General features: G+C 56.0%; 2 long non-coding RNA genes across 6 annotated transcripts in view; one reads left to right on the forward strand and one right to left on the reverse strand.

Moving 5' to 3' along the window:
• Positions 1-6,588, reverse strand: part of LOC308200386 — a 38,823-nt gene extending 32,235 nt beyond the window's left edge. The window contains exon 1 of one of the 3 annotated variants that reach the window (XR_013955583.1): positions 166-6,588. This is a non-coding gene — a long non-coding RNA (uncharacterized lncRNA). Of the gene's footprint in view, positions 1-116 lie in introns of all 3 variants that reach the window. The other 2 variants (XR_013955584.1, XR_013955585.1) reach the window with 2 other exon arrangements.
• LOC308200388 overlaps positions 1-27,172 on the forward strand; it is a 220,262-nt gene that overhangs the window by 154,320 nt on the left and 38,770 nt on the right. The gene's annotated exons all lie outside the window — the stretch shown is intronic.

Consider the following 27,172-nt stretch of genomic DNA (forward strand, 5'->3'; position numbering starts at 1 on the left):
CTATGCAACAGCACTAGCCTTTTAAGCTAGCCAAAGAGGGACTTCCCCCTCCTTAATGATATGCCACAGCTTAACCCCGCACCATGATTTTCAATCATAATTATAACCTGATTAACCCTAGCACTCCTCATCCAACCAAAACTACTAGCCTTCACCACAACCAACCCCCCATCAAATAAGACCTCCCTCACTACCAAACCCACACCATGATCCTGACCATGAACCTAAGCTTCTTTGACCAATTTTCCAGCCCCAATCTATTCGGCATCCCCTTAATCCTACTATCCCTACTCTTCCCAGCCCTACTATTCCCGTCCCCAAACAACCGATGAATCAACAACCGCCTTTCTACTATCCAAACATGACTCCTTCACCTAATCACAAAACAACTAATAGTCCCACTCAACAAAAATGGCCACAAATGAGCCATAATATTTACATCCCTAATAATCATACTTCTTACAATCAACCTTCTAGGCCTCCTTCCATATACATTCACCCCAACCACCCAACTATCTATGAACATAGCCCTAGCCTTCCCACTATGGCTCGCCACACTACTAACAGGCCTACGAAACCAACCATCAGCCTCTTTAGCCCACCTATTACCCGAAGGTACCCCTACACCCCTAATCCCCGCACTAATCCTGATCGAAACAACCAGCCTACTAATCCGCCCCCTAGCCCTCGGAGTCCGCCTTACAGCCAACCTTACAGCAGGACACTTACTCATCCAACTCATCTCTACAGCCTCCATTGCATTAATACCCACCCTTCCTGCAGTATCCATCCTAACAATAATCATCCTACTACTCCTAACCATCCTAGAAGTAGCAGTAGCCATAATCCAGGCCTACGTCTTCGTGCTCCTTCTAAGCCTATACTTACAAGAAAACATCTAATGGCACACCAAGCACACTCATACCACATAGTTGACCCAAGCCCTTGACCAATCTTCGGGGCAGCCGCCGCCCTACTCACAACCTCAGGATTAATCATGTGATTCCACTACAACTCATCCATACTACTAACCCTAGGCCTCATCTCAATACTCCTAGTAATACTCCAATGATGACGAGACATTGTACGAGAAAGCACCTTCCAAGGCCATCACACTCCCACAGTCCAAAAAGGCCTACGATACGGCATAATCCTTTTCATCACATCCGAAGCATTCTTCTTCTTAGGGTCCTTCTGAGCGTTCTTCCACTCGAGCCTGGCCCCAACCCCAGAACTAGGAGGCCAATGACCCCCAACAGGAATTAAACCACTCAACCCGATAGAAGTCCCCCTACTAAACACAGCCATCCTACTAGCCTCAGGCGTTACCGTAACGTGAGCCCATCACAGCATCACAGAAGGAAACCGAAAACACGCCATCCACGCCCTAACCCTAACGATCCTCCTGGGATTCTACTTCACAGCCCTACAAGCAATAGAATACCACGAAGCCCCATTCTCAATCGCCGATAGCGTCTACGGATCTACCTTCTTCGTTGCCACTGGATTCCACGGACTCCACGTAATCATCGGATCCTCCTTCCTGACCGTCTGCCTCTTCCGACTGATCAAGTTCCACTTTACATCAGACCACCACTTCGGATTCGAGGCAGCAGCCTGATACTGACACTTCGTAGACGTCATCTGACTATTCCTCTACATAAAAATCTACTGATGAGGATCTTGCTCTTCTAGTATATTAATTACAATTGACTTCCAATCTCTAGAATCTGGTATAAACCCAGAGGAGAGCAATGAACGCACTCATGTTCATATTCGCCCTATCATCAATCCTAAGCGCCGCCCTAACCGCATTAAACTTCTGACTCGCCCAAATAAACCCCGACTCAGAGAAACTCTCACCGTACGAATGTGGATTCGACCCACTTGGATCTGCTCGATTACCATTCTCAGTCCGATTCTTCCTCAGTAGCCATCCTGTTCGTCCTATTCGACCTAGAAATCGCCCTCCTACTCCCCCTGCCATGAGCCGTCCAACTCCAATCCCCCCTAATGACCCTCACCTGAACTGTAGCGATCCTCCTTCTCCTAACACTCGGACTGGCCTACGAGTGAATTCAAGGGGGCCTAGAATGAGCAGAATAACAGAAAGTTAGTCTAACCAAAAAGATAGCTGGTTTCGACCCAGCAGATTACAGCCAACCCTGTAACTTTCTTATGTCGCCCCTACATTTAAGCTTCTACTCAGCCTTCATTTTCAGCGGACTAGGACTAGCCTTCCACCGAACCCACCTAGTATCCGCCCTACTATGCCTTGAAAGCATAATATTATCGATATTCGTAGGCCTATCAATATGATCCATCGAAAACCAAGTCTCCTCATTCACCATGGTACCAATTCTCATGCTAACCTTCTCAGCGTGTGAGGCGGGCACAGGCCTGGCCATCCTAGTAGCCTCCACCCGCACACATGGCTCCGACCATCTACACAACCTAAACCTCCTGCAATGCTAAAAATCATCCTACCCACAATCATACTTCTTCCAACAGCCCTGCTGTCTCCACCAAAATTTCTATGGACTAACACCACCTTATACAGCCTCCTAATCGCTGCCCTAAGCCTACAGTGATTAATCCCAACCTACTACCCCTACAAATTTTTATCCAACTGAACAGGAATTGACCAAATCTCATCCCCCCTCCTAGTACTATCCTGCTGACTACTCCCACTCATAATCATAGCAAGCCAAAACCACCTGCAACAAGAACCCCTACAACGCAAACGAATCTTTATCTCAACCTTAGTCGCAGTCCAGCCATTCATCCTACTAGCCTTTTCCACCACAGAACTAGCACTATTTTACATCTCATTTGAAGCAACCCTCATTCCCACCCTAATCTTAATCACCCGATGGGGGAACCAACCAGAACGCCTAAGCGCTGGCATCTACCTGCTATTCTACACGCCAGTAAGCTCTCTACCCCTGCTAATCACAATCATACACCTATACGTGAAAATTGGCACCCTGCACCTGCCAACCCTACAACTAACCCACCCAACCCTATCCACCTCATGGACAGGAATACTATCAGGTCTAGCACTGCTCATAGCATTCATAGTAAAAGCCCCACTATACGGCCTACACCTCTGACTGCCAAAAGCCCACGTAGAAGCACCCATCGCAGGCTCAATACTCCTCGCCGCCCTACTACTAAAGCTAGGAGGATACGGAATTATACGAGTCACTCTATTTATGGGCCCACTGTCCAACCTCCTGCACTACCCCTTCCTAACCCTGGCCCTATGAGGCGCCCTAATGACTAGCTCAATCTGCCTACGACAGACAGACCTAAAATCACTAATCGCTTATTCATCCGTTAGCCACATAGGCCTAGTTATCGCCGCAGGAATAATCCAAACCCACTGATCATTCTCAGGGGCAATGATCCTAATAATTTCCCATGGACTAACTTCCTCCATACTATTCTGCCTAGCCAACACAAACTATGAACGTACGCACAGCCGAATTCTACTACTCACACGAGGCCTACAACCTCTCCTACCACTCATAGCTACCTGATGATTGCTGGCCAATCTAACAAACATAGCCTTACCCCCAACAACAAACCTCATAGCAGAGCTAACCATTATAATCACCTTATTCAACTGATCTGCCTTCACGATCATCCTAACAGGAATCGCAACCCTACTAACCGCCTCCTACACCTTATTCATACTACTAATGACCCAACGAGGCTCAATCCCCTCCCACATCACATCTATGCAAAACTCAACCACGCGAGAACACCTGCTCATAACACTCCACATTATCCCAATATTCCTCCTAATCCTCAAACCCGAACTGATCTCCGGAATCCCCTCATGCAAGTATAGTTTAAACCAAACATTAGACTGTGATTCTAAGAATAGAAGTTCAAACCTTCTTACCTGCCGAGGGGAGGGTTTAACCAACAAGAGCTGCTAACTCTTACATCTGAGCCTAAAACCTCAGCCCCCTTACTTTTAAAGGATAACAGCAATCCACTGGTCTTAGGAACCACCCATCTTGGTGCAAATCCAAGTAAAAGTAGTGAACCCCACACTACTAATCAACTCCCTCACACTACTCACGCTGACAATCCTCCTAACCCCAATCATCCTGCCATTTCTATTTAAAAACTTTAAAAACACCCCACAAGCCACCACCCGCGCTGTTAAAACCGCATTCCTAATTAGCCTAGCCCCTACAACCGCATTCATCTACTCGGGAGTAGAATCTGTCACCTGCCACTGGGAGTGAAAATTCATTATAAACTTTAAAATCCCCCTGAGCCTAAAAATAGACCAATACTCAATAACATTTCTTCCAATCGCCCTATTTGTAACATGATCAATCCTACAATTCGCCATATGATACATGGCCTCAGAGCCATACGTAACAAAATTTTTCACCTACCTACTGACATTCCTAGTCGCCATACTCCTCCTAACAACCGCAAACAACATATTCCTCCTATTCGTAGGCTGGGAAGGAGTACGAATCATGTCCTTCCTTCTCATCGGCTGATGACAAGGCCGAGCAGATGCCAACACCGCCGCCCTACAAGCCGTAATCTACAACCGAATCGGAGACATCGGACTGATCCTGAGCATAGCATGACTAGCTTCAACATTCAACACCTGAGAGATCCAACAAGCCGTACACCCCCACCAAACCCCAATCCTCCCCCTCATAGGATTAATCCTCGCAGCCGCAGGAAAATCCGCCCAATTTGGACTCCACCCATGACTGCCCGCAGCAATAGAAGGCCCCACCCCAGTATCAGCCCTACTGCACTCCAGTACCATAGTAGTAGCCGGAATCTTCCTGCTCATCCGCATGCACCCCCTGCTAGCCACCAACCAGACAGCCCTAACTGCCTGCCTATGCCTAGGTGCTCTATCAACCCTATTCGCTGCCACATGCGCCCTAACCCAAAATGACATCAAAAAAATCATTGCTTTCTCAACATCCAGCCAACTAGGACTAATAATAGTCACTATCGGACTAAACCTCCCACAACTAGCCTTCCTACACATCTCAACCCATGCCTTCTTTAAAGCCATACTATTCCTATGCTCAGGGTCTATCATCCACAACCTAAACGGAGAACAAGATATCCGAAAGATAGGAGGCCTACAGAAAATACTCCCAGTCACTACTTCCTGCCTAACCATCGGAAACCTGGCGCTGATAGGAACCCCATTCCTAGCCGGATTCTACTCAAAAGACCTCATCATCGAAAGCTTAAACACATCATACCTAAATACTTGAGCCCTACTCCTAACCCTTATAGCCACAGCATTCACCGCAACCTACAGCATCCGCATAACCATCCTAGTCCAAGCTGGACAAACCCGAATCCCCCCAATAGTATCAATAAACGAAAACAACCCACTAATCACCGCCCCCCTAACCCGACTCGCCCTAGGCAGCATTACAGCAGGAATAATCATTACCTCTTTCATCACACCAACCAAAACCCCCCCAATAACCATACCCCTTATCACCAAAACCGCTGCCATCCTCATAACAATCCTAGGAATCATCCTAGCCCTAGAACTATCGAACATAACACACACCCTCACTCACCCCAAACCAAACCCCCTCATAAACTTCTCCTCTGCATTAGGGTACTTCAACCCCCTAGTACACCGATTCTTCTCCAAAAACCTACTAGAAAAGGGACAAAACATTGCCCTACACTTGATCGACCTCTCCTGACTCAAAAAAATAGGGCCAGAGGGCCTTGCTGAACTACAAGTAGCCGCAAGCAAAGCCGCAACCTCAATACACACAGGGCTAATTAAGGCCTACCTAGGATCCTTCGCCCTCTCCATCCTGGTAATAATCCTAATAACACACAGACTCACTAATGGCCCCTAACATCCGCAAATCCCATCCCCTACTAAAAATAATCAACAACTCCCTAATCGACCTACCCGCCCCCTCCAACATCTCTGCCTGATGAAACTTCGGCTCCCTTCTAGCCATCTGCTTAGCCACACAAATCCTAACAGGCCTGCTACTAGCCATACACTACACCGCAGACACTTCACTCGCCTTCTCCTCAGTAGCTCACACATGCCGAGACGTCCAGTACGGATGGCTCATCCGCAACCTCCACGCCAACGGTGCTTCGCTCTTCTTTATCTGCATCTACTTACACATCGGACGAGGCCTCTACTACGGCTCCTACCTATACAAAGAAACCTGAAACACAGGAGTAATCCTCCTACTCACCCTAATAGCAACTGCCTTCGTAGGGTATGTCCTACCATGAGGACAAATGTCATTCTGAGGGGCCACCGTAATCACCAACCTATTCTCAGCCATCCCGTACATTGGGCAAACTCTAGTAGAATGAGCCTGAGGAGGATTCTCAGTAGACAATCCAACCTTAACCCGATTCTTCGCCATCCACTTCCTACTGCCCTTCCTAATTGCAGGAATCACCCTAGTCCACCTAACCTTCCTACACGAATCAGGCTCAAATAACCCACTAGGAATCGTATCAGACTGCGACAAAATCCCATTCCACCCATACTTCTCCATTAAAGACAGCTTAGGGCTTACCCTAATAATCACCCCTCTAATAGCACTAGCCCTATTTTCACCGAACCTCCTGGTTCTTGGAATCCTAGTTGGGAGTGGTTGGCCACATGAGATGTACAGGATTTTTACCTGTGATTTAGTCTTGACAAGACTATGTAATTGGTTTACTAACGTCTCATAAGAAAGAAGCATGAGCGGTTAATGCAGTTGGCTTGAAACCCATCCCCAGTGGTGCAAGTGCACTCTCTGAACTCACTGAAGTGCATTCCCAGTGGTGCCAGTGCACTCTCTGGACTCACTGCACTGCATCCCCAGTGGTGCCAGTGCAATCTCTGGACTCACTGCAGAGCATCCCCAGTGGTGCCAGTGCACTCTGTGGACTCACTGTAGTGCATCCCCAGTGGTGCCAGTGCACTCTCTGGACTCACTGCACTGCATCCCCAGTGGTGTCAGTGCAATCTCTGGACTCACTGCAGTGCATCCCCAGTGGTGCCAGTGCACTCTCTGGACTCACTGCACTGCATCCCCAGTGGTGCCAGTGCACTCTCTGGACTCACTGCAGTGCATCCCCAGTGGTGCCAGTGCACTCTCTGGACTCACTGCAGTGCATCCCCACTGCTGCCAGTGCACTCTCTGGACTCACTGCACTGCATCCCCAGTGGTGCCAATGCACTCTCTGGACTCACTGCACTGCATCCCCAGTGGTGCCAGTGCACTCTCTGGACTCACTGCACTGCATCCCAAGTGGTGCCAGTGCACTCTCTGGACTCACTGCACTGCATCCCCAGTGGTGCCAGTGCACTCTCTCGAGTCACTGCACTACATCCCCAGTGGTGCCAGTGCGCTCACTGGACTCACTGTACTGCATCATCAGTGGTGCCAGTGCACTCTCTGGAGTGACTGCAGTGCATCCCCAGTGGTGCCAGTGCACTCTCTGGACTCACTGCACTGCATCCCCAGTGGTGCCAATGCACTCTCTGGACTCACTGCACTGCATCCCCAGTGGTGCCAGTGCACTCACTGGACTCACTGCACTGCATCCCAAGTGGTACCAGTGCACTCTCTGGACTCACTGCACTGCATCCCCAGTGGTGCCAGTGCACTCTCTCGAGTCACTGCACTACATCCTCAGTGGTGCCAGTGCACTCACTGGACTCACTGTACTGCATTCCCAGTGGTGCTAGTGCACTCTCTGGACTCACTGCAGTGCATCCCCAGTGGTGCCAGTGCACTCTTTGGACTCACTCAAGTGCATTCTCAGTGGTGCCAGTGCACTCTCTGGACTCACTGCACTGCATTCCCAGTGGTGCCAGTGCACTCTCTGGACTCACTGAAGTGCATTCTCAGTGGTGCCAGTGCACTCTCTGGACTCACTGCAGTGCATCCCCAGTGGTGCCAGTACACTCACTGGACTCACTGCACTGCATCCCCAGTGGTGCCAGTGCACTCTCTGGACTCACTGCACTGCATCCCCAGTGGTGCCAGTGCACTCTCTGGACTCACTGCACTGCATCCCCAGTGCTGCCTGTGCACTCTCTGGACTCACTGCACTGCATCCCCAGTGGTGTCACTGCACTCTCTGGACTCACTGCACTGCATCCCCAGTTGTGCCAGTGCACTCTCTGCACTCACTGCACTGCATACCCAGTGGTGCCAGTGCACTCACTGGACTCACTGCAGTGCATTCCCTCTGGTGCCAGTGCACTCTCTGGACTCACTGCAGTGCATCCCCAGTGGTGCCAGTGCACTCTCTGGACTCACTGCACTGCATCCCCAGTGGTGCCAGTGCACTCTCTGGACTCACTGCATTGCATCACCTGTGGTGCCAGTGCACTCTCTGGACTCACTGAAGTGCATCCCCAGTGGTGCCAGTGCAATCTCTGGACTCACTGCACTGCATCCCCAGTCGTGCCAGTGCACACTCTGGACTCACTGCACTGCATCCCCAGTGGTGCCAGTGCACTCTCTGGACTCACTGCACTGCAACCCCAGTGTTGCCAGTGCACTCTCTGGACTCACTGCACTGCATCCCCAGTGGTGCCACTGCACTCTCTGGACTCACTGCACTGCATGTCCAGTGGTGCCAGTGCACTCTCTGCACTCACTGCACTGCATCCCCAGTGGTGCCAGTGCACTCACTGGACTCACTGCAGTGCATTCCCTCTGGTGCCAGTGCACTCTCTGGACTCACTGCACTGCATCCCCAGTGGTGCCAGTGCACTCTCTGGACTCACTGCAGTGCATCCCCAGTGATGCCAGTGCACTCTCTGGACTCACTGCAGTGCATCCCCAGTGGTGCCAGTGCACTCTCTGGACTCACTGCACTGCATCCCCAGTGGTGCCAGTGCACTCTCTGGACTCACTGCACTGCATCCCCAGTGGTGCCAGAGCACTCTCTGGACTCACTGCACTGCATCCCCAGTGGTGCCAGTGCACTCTCTTGACTCACTGCACTGCATCCCCAGTGGCGCCAGTGCACTCACTGGATTCACTGCACTGCATCCCCAGTGGTGCTAGTACACTCTCTGGACTCACTGCAGTGCATCCCCAGTGGTACCAGTGCACTCTCTGGACTCACTGAAGTGCATTCTCAGTGGTGCCAGTGCACTCTGTGGACTCACTGCAGTGCATCCCCAGTGGTGCCAGTGCGCTCTCTGGACTCACTGCAGTGCATCCCCAGTGGTGCCAGTGCACTCTCTGGACTCACTGCACTGCATCACCAGTGCTGCCAGTGCACTCTCTGGACTCACTGCAGTGCATCCCCAGTGGTGCCAGTGCACTCTCTGGACTCACTGCACTGCATCCCCTGTGGTGCCAGTGCACTCTCTGGACTCACTGCAGTGCATCCCCATTGGTGCCAGTGCACTCTCTGCACTCACTGCACTGCATCCCCAGTGGTACCAGTGCACTCTGTGGACTCACTGCACTGCATCCCCAGTGGTGCCAGTGCACTCTCTGGACTCACTGCACTGCATCCCCAGTGGTGCCAATGCACTCTCTGGACTCACTGCACTGCATCCCCAGTGGTGCCAGTGCACTCTCTGGACTCACTGAAGTGCATCCCCAGTGGTGCCAGTGCACTCTCTGGAGTCACTGCACTGCATCCCCAGTGGTGCTAGTGCACTCTGTGGACTCACTGCAGTGCATCCCCAGTGGTGCCAGTGCACTCTCTGGACTCAATGAAGGGCATTCTCAGTGGTGCCAGTGCACTCTCTGGACTCACTGCAGTGCATCCCCAGTGGTGCCAGTACACTCACTGGACTGACTGCACTGCATCCCCAGTGGTGCCAGTGCACTCTCTGGAGTCACCGCACCGCATCCCCAGTGGTGCCAGTGCACTCTCTGGAGTAACTGCAGTGCATCCCCAGTGGTGCCAGTGCACTCTCTGGACTCACTGCACTGCATCCCCAGTGGTGCCAGTGCACTCTCTGGACTCACTGCACTGCATCCCCTGTGGTGCCAGAGCACTCTCTGGACTCACTGCAGTGCATCCCCAGTGGTGCCAGTGCACTCTCTGGACTCACTGCACTGCATCCCCAGTGGTGCCAGTGCACTCTCTGGACTCACTGCACTGCATCCCCAGTGGTGCCAGTCCACTCTCTGGACTCCCGGCACCGCATCCCCAGTGGTGCCAGTGCACTCTCTGGGCTCACTGCAGTGCATCCCCAGTGGTGCCAGTGCACTCTCTTGACTCACTGCACTGCATCCCCAGTGGTGCCAGTGCACTCTCTGGATTCACTGCACTGCATCCCCAGTGGTGCTAGTGCACTCTCTGGACTCACTGCAGTGCATCCCCAGTGATACCAGTGCACTCTCTGGACTCACTGAAGTGCATTCTCAGTGGTGCCAGTGCACTCTGTGGACTCACTGCAGTGCATCCCCAGTGGTGCCAGTGCGCTCTCTGGACTCACTGCAGTGCATCCCCAGTGCTGCCAGTGCACTCTCTGGAATCACTGCACTGCATCCACATTGGTCCCAGTGCACTCTCTGGACTCACTGCACTGCATCCCCAGTGGTGCCAGTGCACTCTCTGGAGTCACTGCACTGCATCCCCAGTGGTGCCAGTGCACTCTCTGGACTCACTGCAGTGCATCCCCAGTGGTGCCAGTGCACTCTCTGGACTCACTGCACTGCATCCCCAGTGGTACCAGTGCACTCTGTGGACTCACTGCAGTGCATCCCCAGTGGTGCCAGTGCCCTCTCTGGACTCACTGCACTGCATCCCCAGTGGTGCCAATGCACTCTCTGGACTCACTGCAGTGCATCCCCAGTGGTGCCAGTGCACTCTCTGGACTCACTGCAGTGCATCCCAAGTGGTGCCAGTGCACTCTCTGGAGTCACTGCACTGCATCCCCAGTGGTGCCAGTGCACTCTCTCGAGTCACTGCACTACATCCCCAATGGTGCCAGTGCACTCACTGGACTCACTGTACTGCATCATCAGTGGTGCCAGTGCACTCTCTGGACTCACTGCAGTGCATCCCCAGTGGTGGCAGTGCACTCTCTGGACTCACTGCACTGCATCCCCAGTGGTGCCAGTGCACTCACTGGACTCACTATACTGCATCAACAGTGGTGCCAGTGCACTCTCTGGACTCACTGCACTGCATCCCCAGTGTTGCCAGTGCATTCACTGGACTCACTGTACTGCATCTCCAGTGGTGCCAGTGCACTCTCTGGGCTCACTGCAGTGCATCCCCAGTGGTGCCAGTGCACTCTCTGGACTCACTGCAGTGCATCCCCACTGGTGCCAGTGCACTCACTGGATTCACTGCACTACATTCCCAGTGGTGCTAGTGCACTCTCTGGACTCTATGCAGTGCATCCCCAGTGGTGCCAGTGCACTCTTTGGACTCACTGAAGTGCATTCTCAGTGGTGCCAGTGCACTCTCTGGACTCACTGAAGTGCATTCTCGGTGGTGCCAGTGCACTCTCTGGACTCACTGCAGTGCATCCCCAGTGGTGCCAGTACACTCTCTGGACTCACTGCACTGCATCCCCAGTGGTGCTAGTGCACTCTGTGGACTCACTGCAGTGCATCCCCAGTGGTGCCAGTGCACTCTCTGGACTCACTGAAGGGCATTCTCAGTGGTGCCAGTGCACTCTCTGGACTCACTGCAGTGCATCACCAGTGGTGCCAGTGCACTCTCTGGACTCACCGCACCGCATCCCCAGTGGTGCCAGTGCACTCTCTGGACTCACTGCACTGCATCCCCAGTGGTGCCAGTGCACTCTCTGCACTCACTGCACTGCATCCCCAGTGGTGCCAGAGCACTCTCTGGACTCACTGCACTGCATCCCCAGTGCTGCCTGTGCACTCTCTGGACTCACTGCACTGCATCCCCAGTGGTGCCACTGCACTCTCTGGACTCACTGCACTGCATCCCCAGTGGTGCCAGTGCACTCCCTGCACTCACTGAACTGCATCCCCAGTGGTGCCAGTGCACTCACTGGACTCACTGCAGTGCATTCCCTCTGGTGCCAGTGCACTCTCTGGACTCACTGCACTGCATCCCCAGTGGTGCCAGTGCACTCTCTGGACTCACTGCAGTGCATCCCCAGTGGTGCCAGTGCACTCTCTGGACTCACTGAAGTGCATCCCCCGTGGTGCCAGTGCGATCTCTGGACTCACTGCACTGCATTCCCAGTGGTGCCAGTGCACACTCTGGACTCACTGCAGTGCATCGCCAGTGGTGCCAGTACACTCTCTGGACACACTGAAGTGCATTCTCAGTGGTGCCAGTGCACTCTCTGGACTCACTGCGCTGCATCCCCAGTGGTGCCAGTACACTCACTGGACTCACTGCAGTGCATCCCCAGTGGTGCCAGTGCAGTCTCTGCACTCACTGAAGTGCATCTCCAGTGGTGCCAGTGCAATCTCTGGACTCACTGCACTGCATCCCCAGTGGTGCCAGTGCACTCTCTGGACTCACTGCACAGCATCTCCAATGGTGCCAGTGCACTCTCTGGACTCACTGCACTGCATCCCCAGTGGTGCCAATGCACTCTCTGGACTCACTGCTGTGCATCCCCAGTGGTGCCAGTGCACTCTCTGCACTCACTGCACTGCATCCCCAGTGGTGCCAGAGCACTCTCTGCACTCACTGCACTGCATCCCCAGTGGTGCCAGAGCACTCTCTGGACTCACTGCACTGCATCCCCAGTGCTGCCTGTGCACTCTCTGGACTCACTGCACTGCATCCCCAGTGGTGCCACTGCACTCTCTGGACTCACTGCACTGCATCCCCAGTGGTGCCTGTGCACTCCCTGCACTCACTGCAGTGCATCCCCAGTGGTGCCAGTGCACTCACTGGACTCACTGCAGTGCATTCCCTCTGGTGCCAGTGCACTCTCTGGACTCACTGCACTGCATCCCCAGTGGTGCCAGTGCACTCTCTGGACTCACTGAAGTGCATCCCCAGTGGTGCCAGTGCACTCTCTGGACTCACTGCAGTACATCCCCAGTGGTGCCAGTGCACTCTCTGGACTCACTGCACTGCATCCCCAGTGGTACCAGTGCACTCTGTGGACTCACTGCAGTGCATCCCCAGTGGTGCCAGTGCCCTCTCTGGACTCACTGCACTGCATCCCCAGTGGTGCCAATGCACTCTCTGGACTCAATGCAGTGCATCCCCAGTGGTGCCAGTGCACTCTCTGGACTCACTGCACTGCATCCCAAATGGTGCCAGTGCACTCTCTGGAGTCACTGCACTGCATCCCCAGTGGTGCCAGTGCACTCTCTCGAGTCACTGCACTACATCCCCAGTGGAGCCAGTGCGATCTCTGGACTCACTGCACTGCATCCCCAGTGGAGCCAGTGCGATCTCTGGACTCACTGCAGTGCATCCCCAGTGGTGCCAGTGCACTCTCTGGACTCACTGCACTGCATCCCCAGTGGTGCCAGTGCACTCACTGGACTCACTATACTGCATCACCAGTGGTGCCAGTGCACTCTCTGGACTCACTGCACTGCATCCCCAGTGGTGCCAGTGCATTCACTGGACTCACTGTACTGCATCTCCAGTGGTGCCAGTGCACTCTCTTGGCTCACTGCAGTGCATCCCCAGTGGTGCCAGTGCACTCTCTGGACTCACTGCAGTGCATCCCCACTGGTGCCAGTGCACTCACTGGATTCACTGCACTACATTCCCAGTGGTGCTAGTGCACTCTCTGGACTCACTGCAGTGCATCCCCAGTGGTGCCAGTGCACTCTTTGGACTCACTGAAGTGATTTCTCAGTGGTGCCAGTGCACTCTCTGGACTCACTGAAGTGCATTCTCAGTGGTGCCAGTGCACTCTCTGGACTCACTGCAGTGCATCCCCAGTGGTGCCAGTACACTCTCTGGACTCACTGCACTGCATCCCCAGTGGTGCTAGTGCACTCTGTGGACTCACTGCAGTGCATCCCCAGTGGTGCCAGTGCACTCTCTGGACTCACTGAAGGGCATTCTCAGTGGTGCCAGTGCACTCTCTGGACTCACTGCAGTGCATCACCAGTGGTGCCAGTGCACTCTCTGGACTCACCGCACCGCATCCCCAGTGGTGCCAGTGCACTCTCTGGACTCACTGCACTGCATCCCCAGTGGTGCCAGTGTACTCTCTGCACTCACTGCACTGCATCCCCAGTGGTGCCAGAGCACTCTCTGGACTCACTGCACTGCATCCCCAGTGCTGCCTGTGCACTCTCTGGACTCACTGCACTGCATCCCCAGTGGTGCCACTGCACTCTCTGGACTCACTGCACTGCATCCCCAGTGGTGCCAGTGCACTCCCTGCACTCACTGCACTGCATCCCCAGTGGTGCCAGTGCACTCACTGGACTCACTGCAGTGCATTCCCTCTGGTGCCAGTGCACTCTCTGGACTCACTGCACTGCATCCCCAGTGGTGCCAGTGCACTCTCTGGACTCACTGCAGTGCATCCCCAGTGGTGCCAGTGCACTCTCTGGACTCACTGAAGTGCATCCCCCGTGGTGCCAGTGCGATCTCTGGACTCACTGCACTGCATTCCCAGTGGTGCCAGTGCACACTCTGGACTCACTGCACTGCATCCCCAGTGGTGCCAGTGCACTCTCTGGACTCACTGCACTGCATCCCCAGTGGTGCCAGTGCACTCTCTGGACTCACTGCACTGCATCCACAGTGGTGCCAGTGCACTCTCTGGACTCACTGCAGTGCATCGCCAGTGGTGCCAGTACACTCTCTGGACACACTGAAGTGCATTCTCAGTGGTGCCAGTGCACTCTCTGGACTCACTGCGCTGCATCCCCAGTGGTGCCAGTACACTCACTGGACTCACTGCAGTGCATCCCCAGTGGTGCCAGTGCAGTCTCTGCACTCACTGAAGTGCATCTCCAGTGGTGCCAGTGAACTCTCTGGACTCACTGCAGTGCATCCCCAGTGGTGCCAGTGCACTCTCTGGACTCACTGCACTGCATCCCCAGTGGTGCCAGTGCACTCTCTGGACTCACTGCACTGCATCCCCAGTGGTGCCAGTGCACTCTCTGGACTCACTGCACTGCATCTCCAATGGTGCCAGTGCACTCTCTGGACTCACTGCACTGCATCCCCAGTGGTGCCAATGCACTCTCTGGACTCACTGCACTGCATCCCCAGTGGTGCCAGTGCACTCTCTGCACTCACTGCACTGCATCCCCAGTGGTGCCAGAGCACTCTCTGGACTCACTGCACTGCATCCCCAGTGCTGCCTGTGCACTCTCTGGACTCACTGCACTGCATCCCCAGTTGTGCCACTGCACTCTCTGGACTCACTGCACTGCATCCCCAGTGGTGCCAGTGCACTCCCTGCACTCACTGCACTGCATCCCCAGTGGTGCCAGTGCACTCACTGGACTCACTGCAGTGCATTCCCTCTGGTGCCAGTGCACTCTCTGGACTCACTGCACTGCATCCCCAGTGGTGCCAGTGCACTCTCTGGACTCACTGCAGTGCATCCCCAGTGGTGCCAGTGCACTCTCTGGACTCACTGCAGTGCATCCCCAGTGGTGCCAGTGCACTCTCTGGACTCACTGAAGTGCATCCCCCGTGGTGCCAGTGCGATCTCTGGACTCACTGCACTGCATTCCCAGTGGTGCCAGTGCACACTCTGGACTCACTGCACTGCATCCCCAGTGGTGCCAGTGCACTCTCTGGACTCACTGCAGTGCATCCCCAGTGTTGCCAGTGCACTCTCTGGACTCACTGCACTGCATCCACAGTGGTGCCAGTGCACTCTCTGGACTCACTGCAGTGCATCACCAGTGGTGCCAGTACACTCTCTGGAAACACTGAAGTGCATTCTCAGTGGTGCCAGTGCACTCTCTGGACTCACTGCGCTGCATCCCCAGTGGTGCCAGTACACTCACTGGACTCACTGCACTGCATCCCCAGTGGTGCCAGTGCAGTCTCTGCACTCACTGAAGTGCATCTCCAGTGGTGCCAGTGAACTCTTTGGACTCACTGCAGTGCATCCCCAGTGGTGCCAGTGCACTCTCTGGACTCACTGCACTGCATCCCCAGTGGTGCCAGTGCACTCTCTGGACTCACTGCACTGCATCCCCAGTGGTGCCAGTGCACTCTCAGGACTCACTGCACTGCATCTCCAATGGTGCCAGTGCACTCTCTGGACTCACTGCACTGCATCCCCAGTGGTGCCAATGCACTCTCTGGACTCACTGCTGTGCATCCCCAGTGGTGCCAGTGCACTCTCTGGACTCACTGCACTGCATCCCCAGTGGTGCCAGTGCACTCTGTGGACTCACTGCTGTGCATCCCCATTGGTGCCAGTGCACTCTCTGGACTCACTGCACTGCATCCCCAGTGGTGTCAGTGCACTCTCTGGACTCACTGCACTGCATCCCCAGTGGTGCAAGTGCACTCTCTGGACTCACTGCAGTGCATCCCAAGTGGTGCCAATGCACTCTCTGGACTCACTGCACTGCATCCCCAGTGGTGTCAGTGCACTCTCTGGACTCACTGCACTGCATCCCCAGTGGTGCCAGTGCAGTCTCTGGACTCACTGCAGTGCATCCCAAGTGGTGCCAATGCACTCTCTGGACTCACTGCAGTGCATCCCCAGTGGTGCCAGTACACTCACTGGACTCTCTGCACTGCATCCCCAGTGGTGCCAGTGCAGTCTCTGCACTCACTGAAGTGCATCTCCAGTGGTGCCAGTGATCTCTCTGGACTCACTGCACTGCATCCCCAGTGGTGCCAGTGCACTCTCTGGACTCACTGCACTGCATCCCCAGTGGTGCCAGTGCACTCTCTGGACTCACTGCACTGCATCTCCAATGGTGCCAGTGCACTCTCTGGACTCACTGCACTGCATCCCCAGTGGTGCCAATGCACTCTCTGGACTCACTGCTGTGCATCCCCAGTGGTGCCAGTGCACTCTCTGGACTCACTGTACTGCATCCCCAGTGGTGCCAGTGCACTCTCTGGACTCACTGCACTGCATCCCCATTGGTGCCAGTGCACTCTCTGGACTCACTGCACTGCATCCCCAGTGGTGCCAGTGCACTCTCTGGACTTGCTGCACTGCATCCCCAGTGGTGCCAGTGCACTCTCTGGACTCACTGCAGTGCATCCCCAGTGTTGCCAGTGCAGTCTCTGCACTCACTGAAGTGCATCTCCTGTGGTGCCAGTGAACTCTCTGGACTCACTGCAGTGCATCCCCAGTGGTGCCAGTGCACTCTCTGGACTCACCGCACCGCATCCCCAGTGGTGCCAGTGCACTCTCTGGAGTAACTGCAGTGCATCACCAGTGGTGCCACTGCACTCTCTGGACTCACTGCACAGCATCCCCAGTGGTGCCAGAGCACTCTCTGGACTCACTGCACTGCATCCCCAGTGGTGCCAGTGCAGTCTCTGCACTCACTGATGTGCATCTCCAGTGGTGCCAGTGAACTCTCTGGACTCACTGCAGTGCATCCCCAGTGGTGCCAGTGCACTCTCTGGACTCACTGCACTGCTTCCCCAGTGGTGCCAGTGCACTCTCTGGACTCACTGCACTGCATTCCCTCTGGTGCCAGTGCACTCTCTGGACTCACTGCACTGCATCCCCAGTGGTGCCAGTGCACTCTCTGGACTCACTGCACTGCATCCCCTGTGGTGCCAGTGCACTCTCTGCACTCACTTCACTGCATCCCCAGTGGTGCCAGTGCACTCTCTGGACTCTCTGCACTGCATCCCCAGTGCTGCCTGTGCACTCTCTGGACTCACTGCACTGCATCACCAGTGGTGCCACTGCACTCTCTGGACTCACTGCACTGCATCCCCAGTGGTGCCAGTGCACTCCCTGCACTCACTGCACTGCATCCCCAGTGGTGCCAGTGCACTCACTGGACTCACTGCAGTGCATTCCCTCTGGTGCCAGTGCACTCTCTGGACTCACTGCACTGCATCCCCAGTGGTGCCAGTGCACTCTCTGGACTCACTGCAGTGCATCCCCAGTGGTGCCAGTGCACTCTCTGGACTCACTGAAGTGCATCCCCCGTGGTGCCAGTGCGATCTCTGGACTCACTGCACTGCATTCCCAGTGGTGCCAGTGCACACTCTGGACTCACTGCACTGCATCCCCAGTGGTGCCAGTGCACTCTCTGGACTCACTGCAGTGCATCCCCAGTCTTGCCAGTGCACTCTCTGGACTCACTGCACTGCGTCCACAGTGGTGCCAGTGCACTCTCTGGACTCACTGCAGTGCATCACCAGTGGTGCCAGTACACTCTCTGGACACACTGAAGTGCATTCTCAGTGGTGCCAGTGCACTCTCTGGACTCACTGCGCTGCATCCCCAGTAGTGCCAGTACACTCACTGGACTCACTGCACTGCATCCCCAGTGGTGCCAGTGCAGTCTCTGCACTCACTGAAGTGCATCTCCAGTGGTGCCAGTGAACTCTCTGGACTCACTGCAGTGCATCCCCAGTGGTGCCAGTGCACTCTCTGGACTCACTGCACTGCATCCCCAGTGGTGCCAGTGCACTCTCTGGACTCACTGCACTGCATCCCCAGTGGTGCCAGTGCACTCTCTGGACTCACTGCACTGCATCCCCAGTGGTGCCAGTGCAGTCTCTGGACTCACTGCAGTGCATCCCAAGTGGTGCCAATGCACTCTCTGGACTCACTGCAGTGCATACCCAGTGGTGCCAGTACACTCACTGGACTCACTGCACTGCATCCCCAGTGGTGCCAGTGCAGTCTCTGCACTCACTGAAGTGCATCTCCAGTGGTGCCAGTGATCTCTCTGGACTCACTGCACTGCATCCCCAGTGGTGCCAGTGCACTCTCTGGACTCACTGCACTGCATCCCCAGTCCTGCCAGTGCACTCTCTGGACTCACTGCACTGCATCTCCAATGGTGCCAGTGCACTCTCTGGACTCACTGCACTGCATCCCCAGTGGTGCCAATGCACTCTCTGGACTCACTGCTGTGCATCCCCAGTGGTGCCAGTGCACTCTCTGGACTCACTGTACTGCATCCCCAGTGGTGCCAGTGCACTCTCTGGACTCACTGCACTGCATCCCCATTGGTGCCAGTGCACTCTCTGGACTCACTGCACTGCATCCCCAGTGGTGCCAGTGCACTCTCTGGACTTGCTGCACTGCATCCCCAGTGGTGCCAGTGCACTCTCTGGACTCACTGCACTGCATCCCCAGTGTTGCCAGTGCAGTCTCTGCACTCACTGCAGTGCATCTCCAGTGGTGCCAGTGAACTCTCTGGACTCACTGCAGTGCATCCCCAGTGGTGCCAGTGCACTCTCTGGACTCACCGCACCGCATCCCCAGTGGTGCCAGTGCACTCTCTGGATTAACTGCAGTGCATCACCAGTGGTGCCACTGCACTCTCTGGACTCACTGCACAGCATCCCCAGTGGTGCCAGAGCACTCTCTGGACTCACTGCGCTGCATCCCCAGTGGTGCCAGTACACTCACTGGACTCACTGCACTGCATCCCCAGTGGTGCCAGTGCAGTCTCTGCACTCACTGAAGTGCATCTCCAGTGGTGCCAGTGAACTCTCTGGACTCACTGCAGTGCATCTCCAGTGGTGCCAGTGCACTCTCTGGACTCACTGCACTGCATCCCCAGTGGTGCCAGTGCACTCTCTGGACTCACTGCACTGCATCCCCAGTGGTGCCAGTGCACTCTCTGGACTCACTGCACTGCATCTCCAATGGTGCCAGTGCACTCTCTGGACTCACTGCACTGCATCCCCAGTGGTGCCAATGCACTCTCTGGACTCACTGCTGTGCATCCCCAGTGGTGCCAGTGCACTCTCTGGACTCGCTGCACTGCATCCCCAGTGGTGCCAGTGCACTCTGTGGACTCACTGCTGTGCATCCCCATTGGTGCCAGTGCACTCTCTGGACTCACTGCACTGCATCCCCAGTGGTGTCAGTGCACTCTCTGGACTCACTGCACTGCATCCCCAGTGGTGCAAGTGCACTCTCTGGACTCACTGCAGTGCATCCCAAGTGGTGCCAATGCACTCTCTGGACTCACTGCACTGCATCCCCAGTGGTGTCAGTGCACTCTCTGGACTCACTGCACTGCATCCCCAGTGGTGCCAGTGCAGTCTCTGGACTCACTGCAGTGCATCCCAAGTGGTGCCAATGCACTCTCTGGACTCACTGCAGTGCATCCCCAGTGGTGCCAGTAAACTCACTGGACTCTCTGCACTGCATCCCCAGTGGTGCCAGTGCAGTCTCAGCACTCACTGAAGTGCATCTCCAGTGGTGCCAGTGATCTCTCTGGACTCACTGCACTGCATCCCCAGTGGTGCCAGTGCACTCTCTGGACTCACTGCACTGCATCCCCAGTGGTGCCAGTGCACTCTCTGGACTCACTGCACTGCATCTCCAATGGTGCCAGTGCACTCTCTGGACTCACTGCACTGCATCCCCAGTGGTGCCAATGCACTCTCTGGACTCACTGCTGTGCATCCCCAGTGGTGCCAGTGCACTCTCTGGACTCACTGTACTGCATCCCCAGTGGTGCCAGTGCACTCTCTGGACTCACTGCACTGCATCCCCAGTGGTGCCAGTGCACTCTCTGGACTCACTGCACTGCATCCCCAGTGGTGCCAGTGCACTCTCTGGACTTGCTGCACTGCATCCCCAGTGGTGCCAGTGCACTCTCTGGACTCACTGCACTGCATCCCCAGTGTTGCCAGTGCAGTCTCTGCACTCACTGAAGTGCATCTCCAGTGGTGCCAGTGAACTCTCTGGACTCACTGCAGTGCATCCCCAGTGGTGCCAGTGCACTCTCTGGACTCACCGCACCGCATCCCCAGTGGTGCCAGTGCACTCTCTGGAGTAACTGCAGTGCATCACCAGTGGTGCCACTGCACTCTCTGGACTCACTGCACAGCATCCCCAGTGGTGCCAGAGCACTCTCTGGACTCACTGCACTGCATCCCCAGTGGTGCCACTGCACTCTCTGGACTCACTGCAGTGCATCCCCAGTGGTGCCAGTGCACTCTCTGGACTCACTGCACTGCTTCCCCAGTGGTGCCAGTGCACTCTCTGGACTCACTGCACTGCATTCCCTCTGGTGCCAGTGCACTCTCTGGACTCACTGCACTGCATCTCCAATGGTGCCAGTGCACTCTCTGGACTCACTGCACTGCATCCCCAGTGGTGCCAATGCACTCTCTGGACTCACTGCTGTGCATCCCCAGTGGTGCCAGTGCACTCTCTGCACTCACTTCACTGCATCCCCAGTGGTGCCAGTGCACTCTCTGGACTCTCTGCACTGCATCCCCAGTGCTGCCTGTGCACTCTCTGGACTCACTGCACTGCATCACCAGTGGTGCCACTGCACTCTCTGGACTCACTGCACTGCATCCCCAGTGGTGCCAGTGCACTCCCTGCACTCACTGCACTGCATCCCCAGTGGTGCCAGTGCACTCACTGGACTCACTGCAGTGCATTCCCTCTGGTGCCAGTGCACTCTCTGGACTCACTGCACTGCATCCCCAGTGGTGCCAGTGCACTCTCTGGACTCACTGCACTGCATCCCCAGTGGTGCCAGTGCACTCTCTGGACTCACTGAAGTGCATCCCCCGTGGTGCCAGTGCGATCTCTGGACTCACTGCACTGCATTCCCAGTGGTGCCAGTGCACACTCTGGACTCACTGCACTGCATCCCCAGTGGTGCCAGTGCACTCTCTGGACTCACTGCAGTGCATCCCCAGTCTTGCCAGTGCACTCTCTGGACTCACTGCACTGCATCCACAGTGGTGCCAGTGCACTCTCTGGACTCACTGCAGTGCATCACCAGTGGTGCCAGTACACTCACTGGACTCACTGCACTGCATCCCCAGTGGTGCCAGTGCAGTCTCTGCACTCACTGAAGTGCATCTCCAGTGGTGCCAGTGAACTCTCTGGACTCACTGCAGTGCATCCCAGTGGTGCCAGTGCACTCTCTGGACTCACTGCACTGCATCCCCAGTGGTGCCAGTGCACTCTCTGGACTCACTGCACTGCATCCCCAGTGGTGCCAGTGCACTCTCTGGACTCACTGCACTGCATCCCCAGTGGTGCCAGTACACTCACTGGACTCACTGCACTGCATCCCCAGTGGTGCCAGTGCAGTCTCTGCACTCACTGAAGTGCATCTCCAGTGGTGCCAGTGATCTCTCTGGACTCACTGCACTGCATCCCCAGTGGTGCCAGTGCACTCTCTGGACTCACTGCACTGCATCCCCAGTCCTGCCAGTGCACTCTCTGGACTCACTGCACTGCATCTCCAATGGTGCCAGTGCACTCTCTGGACTCACTGCACTGCATCCCCAGTGGTGCCAATGCACTCTCTGGACTCACTGCTGTGCATCCCCAGTGGTGCCAGTGCACTCTCTGGACTCACTGTACTGCATCCCCAGTGGTGCCAGTGCACTCTCTGGACTCACTGCACTGCATCCCCATTGGTGCCAGTGCACTCTCTGGACTCACTGCACTGCATCCCCAGTGGTGCCAGTGCACTCTCTGGACTTGCTGCACTGCATCCCCAGTGGTGCCAGTGCACTCTCTGGACTCACTGCACTGCATCCCCAGTGTTGCCAGTGCAGTCTCTGCACTCACTGAAGTGCATCTCCAGTGGTGCCAGTGAACTCTCTGGACTCACTGCAGTGCATCCCCAGTGGTGCCAGTGCACTCTCTGGACTCACCGCACCGCATCCCCAGTGGTGCCAGTGCACTCTCTGGATTAACTGCAGTGCATCACCAGTGGTGCCACTGCACTCTCTGGACTCACTGCACAGCATCCCCAGTGGTGCCAGAGCACTCTCTGGACTCACTGCACTGCATCCCCAGTGGTGCCAGTGCAGTCTCTGCACTCACTGAAGTGCATCTCCAGTGGTGCCAGTGAACTCTCTGGACTCACTGCAGTGCATCCCCAGTGGTGCCAGTGCACTCTCTGGACTCACTGCACTGCATCCCCAGTGGTGCCAGTGCACTCTCTGGACTCACTGCACTGCATTCCCTCTGGTGCCAGTGCACTCTCTGGACTCACTGCACTGCATCTCCAATGGTGCCAGTGCACTCTCTGGACTCACTGCACTGCATCCCCAGTGGTGCCAATGCACTCTCTGGACTCACTGCTGTGCATCCCCAGTGGTGCCAGTGCACTCTCTGCACTCACTTCACTGCATCCCCAGTGGTGCCAGAGCACTCTCTGGACTCTCTGCACTGCATCCCCAGTGCTGCCTGTGCACTCTCTGGACTCACTGCACTGCATCCCCAGTGGTGCCACTGCACTCTCTGGACTCACTGCACTGCATCCCCAGTGGTGCCAGTGCACTCCCTGCACTCACTGCACTGCATCCCCAGTGGTGCCAGTGCACTCCTGGACTCACTGCAGTGCATTCCCTCTGGTGCCAGTGCACTCTCTGGACTCACTGCACTGCATCCCCAGTGGTGCCAGTGCACTCTCTGGACTCACTGCAGTGCATCCCCAGTGGTGCCAGTGCACTCTCTGGACTCACTGAAGTGCATCCCCCGTGGTGCCAGTGCGATCTCTGGACTCACTGCACTGCATTCCCAGTGGTGCCAGGGCACACTCTGGACTCACTGCACTGCATCCCCAGTGGTGCCAGTGCACTCTCTGGACTCACTGCGCTGCATCCCCAGTGGTGCCAGTACACTCACTGGACTCACTGCACTGCATCCCCAGTGGTGCCAGTGCAGTCTCTGCACTCACTGAAGTGCATCTCCAGTGGTGCCAGTGAACTCTCTGGACTCACTGCAGTGCATCCCCAGTGGTGCCAGTGCACTCTCTGGACTCACTGCACTGCATCCCCAGTGGTGCCAGTGCACTCTCTGGACTCACTGCACTGCATCCCCAGTGGTGCCAGTGAAGTCTCTGGACTCACTGCACTGCATCTCCAATGGTGCCAATGCACTCTCTGGACTCACTGCACTGCATCCCCAGTGGTGCCAATGCACTCTCTGGACTCACTGCTGTGCATCCCCAGTGGTGCCAGTGCACTCTCTGGACTCACTGCACTGCATCCCCAGTGGTGCCAGTGCACTCTCTGGACTCACTGCTGTGCATCCCCATTGGTGCCAGTGCACTCTCTGGACTCACTGCAGTGCATCCCCAGTGGTGCCAGTGCACTCTCTGGACTCACTGAAGGGCATCCCCAGTGGAGCCAGTGCGATCTCTGGACTCACTGCACTGCATCCCCAGTGGTGCTAGTGCACTCTCTGGACTCACTGCACTGCATCTCCAGTGGTGCCAGTGCACTCTCTGGACTCACTGTAGTGCATCCCCAGTGGTGCCAGTGCACTCTGTGGACTCACTGCGGTGCATCCCCATTGGTGCCAGTGCACTCTCTGGACTTACTGCACTGCATCCCCAGTGGTGCCAGTGCACTCTGCGGACTCACTGCAGTGCATCCCCAGTGGTGCAAGTGCACTCTCTGGACTCACTGCAGTGCATCCCAAGTGGTGCCAATGCACTCTCTGGACTCACTGCAGTGCATCCCCAGTGGTGCCAGTACACTCACTGGACTCACTGCACTGCATCCCCAGTGGTGCCAGTTAACTCTCTGGACTTGCTACACTGCATCCCCAGTGGTGCCAGTGCACTCTCTTGACTCACTGATGTGCATCCCCAGTGGTGCCTGTGCACTCTCTGGAGTAACTGCAGTGCATCCCCAGCGGTGCCAAAGCACTCTCTGGACTCCCGGTACCGCATCCCCAGTGGTGCCAGTGCACTCTCTGGGCTCACTGCAGTGCATCCCCAGTGGTGCCAGTGCACTCTCTGGAGTCACTGCACTGCATCCCCAGTGGTGCCAATGCACTCTCTGGACCTCCGGCACCGCATCCCCAGTGGAGCCAGTGCACTCTCTGGACTCGCGGCACTGCATCCCCAGTGGTTCCAGTGCACTCTCTGGACTCACTGCACTGCATCCCCAGTGGTGCCAGTGCTCTCTCTGGACTCACTGCACTGCATCCCCAGTGGTGCCAGTGCACTCTCTGGACTCACTGCACTGCATCCCCAGTGGTGCCAGTGCTATCCCTGGACTCACTGTAGTGCATCCCCAGTGGTGCCAGTGCACTCTCTGGACTCACTGCAGTGCATCCCCAGTGGTGCCAGTGCACTCTCTGGACTCACTGCACTGCATCCCCAGTGGTGCCAGTGCACTCTCTGGACTCACTGCACTGCATCCCCAGTGCTGCCAGTGCACTCTCTGGACTCACTGCAGGGCATCCCCGGTGGAGCCAGTGTGCTCTCAGGACTCACTGCAGTGCATCTCCAGTGGTGCCAGTGCACTCTCTGGACTCACTGCACTGCATCCCCAGTGGTGCCAGTGCACTCTCTGGCGTCACTGCACTGCATCCCCCGTGGTGCAAGTGCACTCTCTGGACTCACTGGAGTGCATCCCAAGTGGTGCCAATGCACTCTCTGGACTCACTGCAGTGCATCCCCAGTGGTGCCAGTACACTCACTGGACTCACTGCACTGCATCCCCAGTGGTGCCAGTGCAGTCTCTGCACTCACTGAAGTGCATCTCCAGTGGTGCCAGTGATCTCTCTGGACTCACTGCACTGCATCCCCAGTGGTGCCAGTGCACTCTCTGGACTCACTGCACTGCATCCCCAGTGGTGCCAGTGCACTCTCTGGACTCACTGCACTGCATCTCCAATGGTGCCAGTGCACTCTCTGGACTCACTGCACTGCATCCCCAGTGGTGCCAATGCACTCTCTGGACTCACTGCTGTGCATCCCCAGTGGTGCCAGTGCACTCTCTGGACTCACTGTACTGCATCCCCAGTGGTGCCAGTGCACTCTCTGGACTCACTGCACTGCATCCCCATTGGTGCCAGTGCACTCTCTGGACTCACTGCACTGCATCCCCAGTGGTGCCAGTGCACTCTCTGGACTTGCTGCACTGCATCCCCAGTGGTGCCAGTGCACTCTCTGGACTCACTGCACTGCATCCCCAGTGTTGCCAGTGCAGTCTCTGCACTCACTGAAGTGCATCTAAAATGGTGCCAGTGAACTCTCTGGACTCACTGCAGTGCATCCCCATTGGTGCCAGTGCACTCTCTGGACTCACTGCACTGCATCCCCAGTGGTGCCAGTGCAGTCTCTGCACTCACTGTACTGCATCCCCAGTGGTGCCAGTGCACTCTCTGGACTCACTGCACTGCATCCCCATTGGTGCCAGTGCACTCTCTGGACTCACCGCACCGCATCCCCAGTGGTGCCAGTGTACTCTCTGGAGTAACTGCAGTGCATCACCAGTGGTGCCACTGCACTCTCTGGACTCACTGCACAGCATCCCCAGTGGTGCCAGAGCACTCTCTGGACTCACTGCACTGCATCCCCAGTGGTGCCAGTGCACTCTCTGGACTCACTGCACTGCATCCCCGGTGGTGCCAGTGCACTCACTGGACTCACTGCAGTGCATTCCCTCTGGTGCCAGTGCACTCTCTGGACTCACTGCACTGCATCCCCAGTGGTGCTAGTGCACTCTCTGGACTCACTGCAGTGCATCCCCAGTGGTGCCAGTGCACTCTCTGGACTCACTGCACTGCATCTCCCGTGGTGCCACTGCACTCTCTGGACTCACTGCACTGCTTCCCCAGTGGTGCCAGTGCACTCTCTGGACTCACTGCAGTGCATCCCCACTATTGCCAGTGCACTCTCTGGGCTCACTGCAGTGCATCCCCAGTGGTGCCAGTGCACTCTCTGGACTCACTGCACTGCATCCCCAGTGGTGCCTGTGCGCTCTCTGGAATCACAGCACTGCATTCTCAGTGGTGCCAGTGCACTCTCTGGACTCACTGCACTGCATCCCCTGTGGTGCCAGTGCACTCTCTGGACTCACTGAAATGCATCCCCAGTGGTGCAAGTGCACTCTCTGGACTCACTGCACTGCATCCCCAGTGCTGCCAGTGCACTCTCTGGACTCACTGCACTGCATCCCCAGTGGTGCCACTGCACTCTCTGGACTCACTGCACTGCTTCCCCAGTGGTGCCAGTGCACTCTCTGGACTCACTTCACTGCATCCCCAGTGGTGCCAGTGCACTCACTGGACTCACTGCAGTGCATCCCCAGTGGTGCCAGTGCACTCTCTGGAGTCACTGCACTGCATCCCCTGTGGTGC

The sequence above is a fragment of the Anser brachyrhynchus genome (genome assembly GCF_964034855.1).
Source record: "Anser brachyrhynchus genome assembly, chromosome: 10".
Lineage (NCBI taxonomy): Eukaryota > Metazoa > Chordata > Aves > Anseriformes > Anatidae > Anser > Anser brachyrhynchus.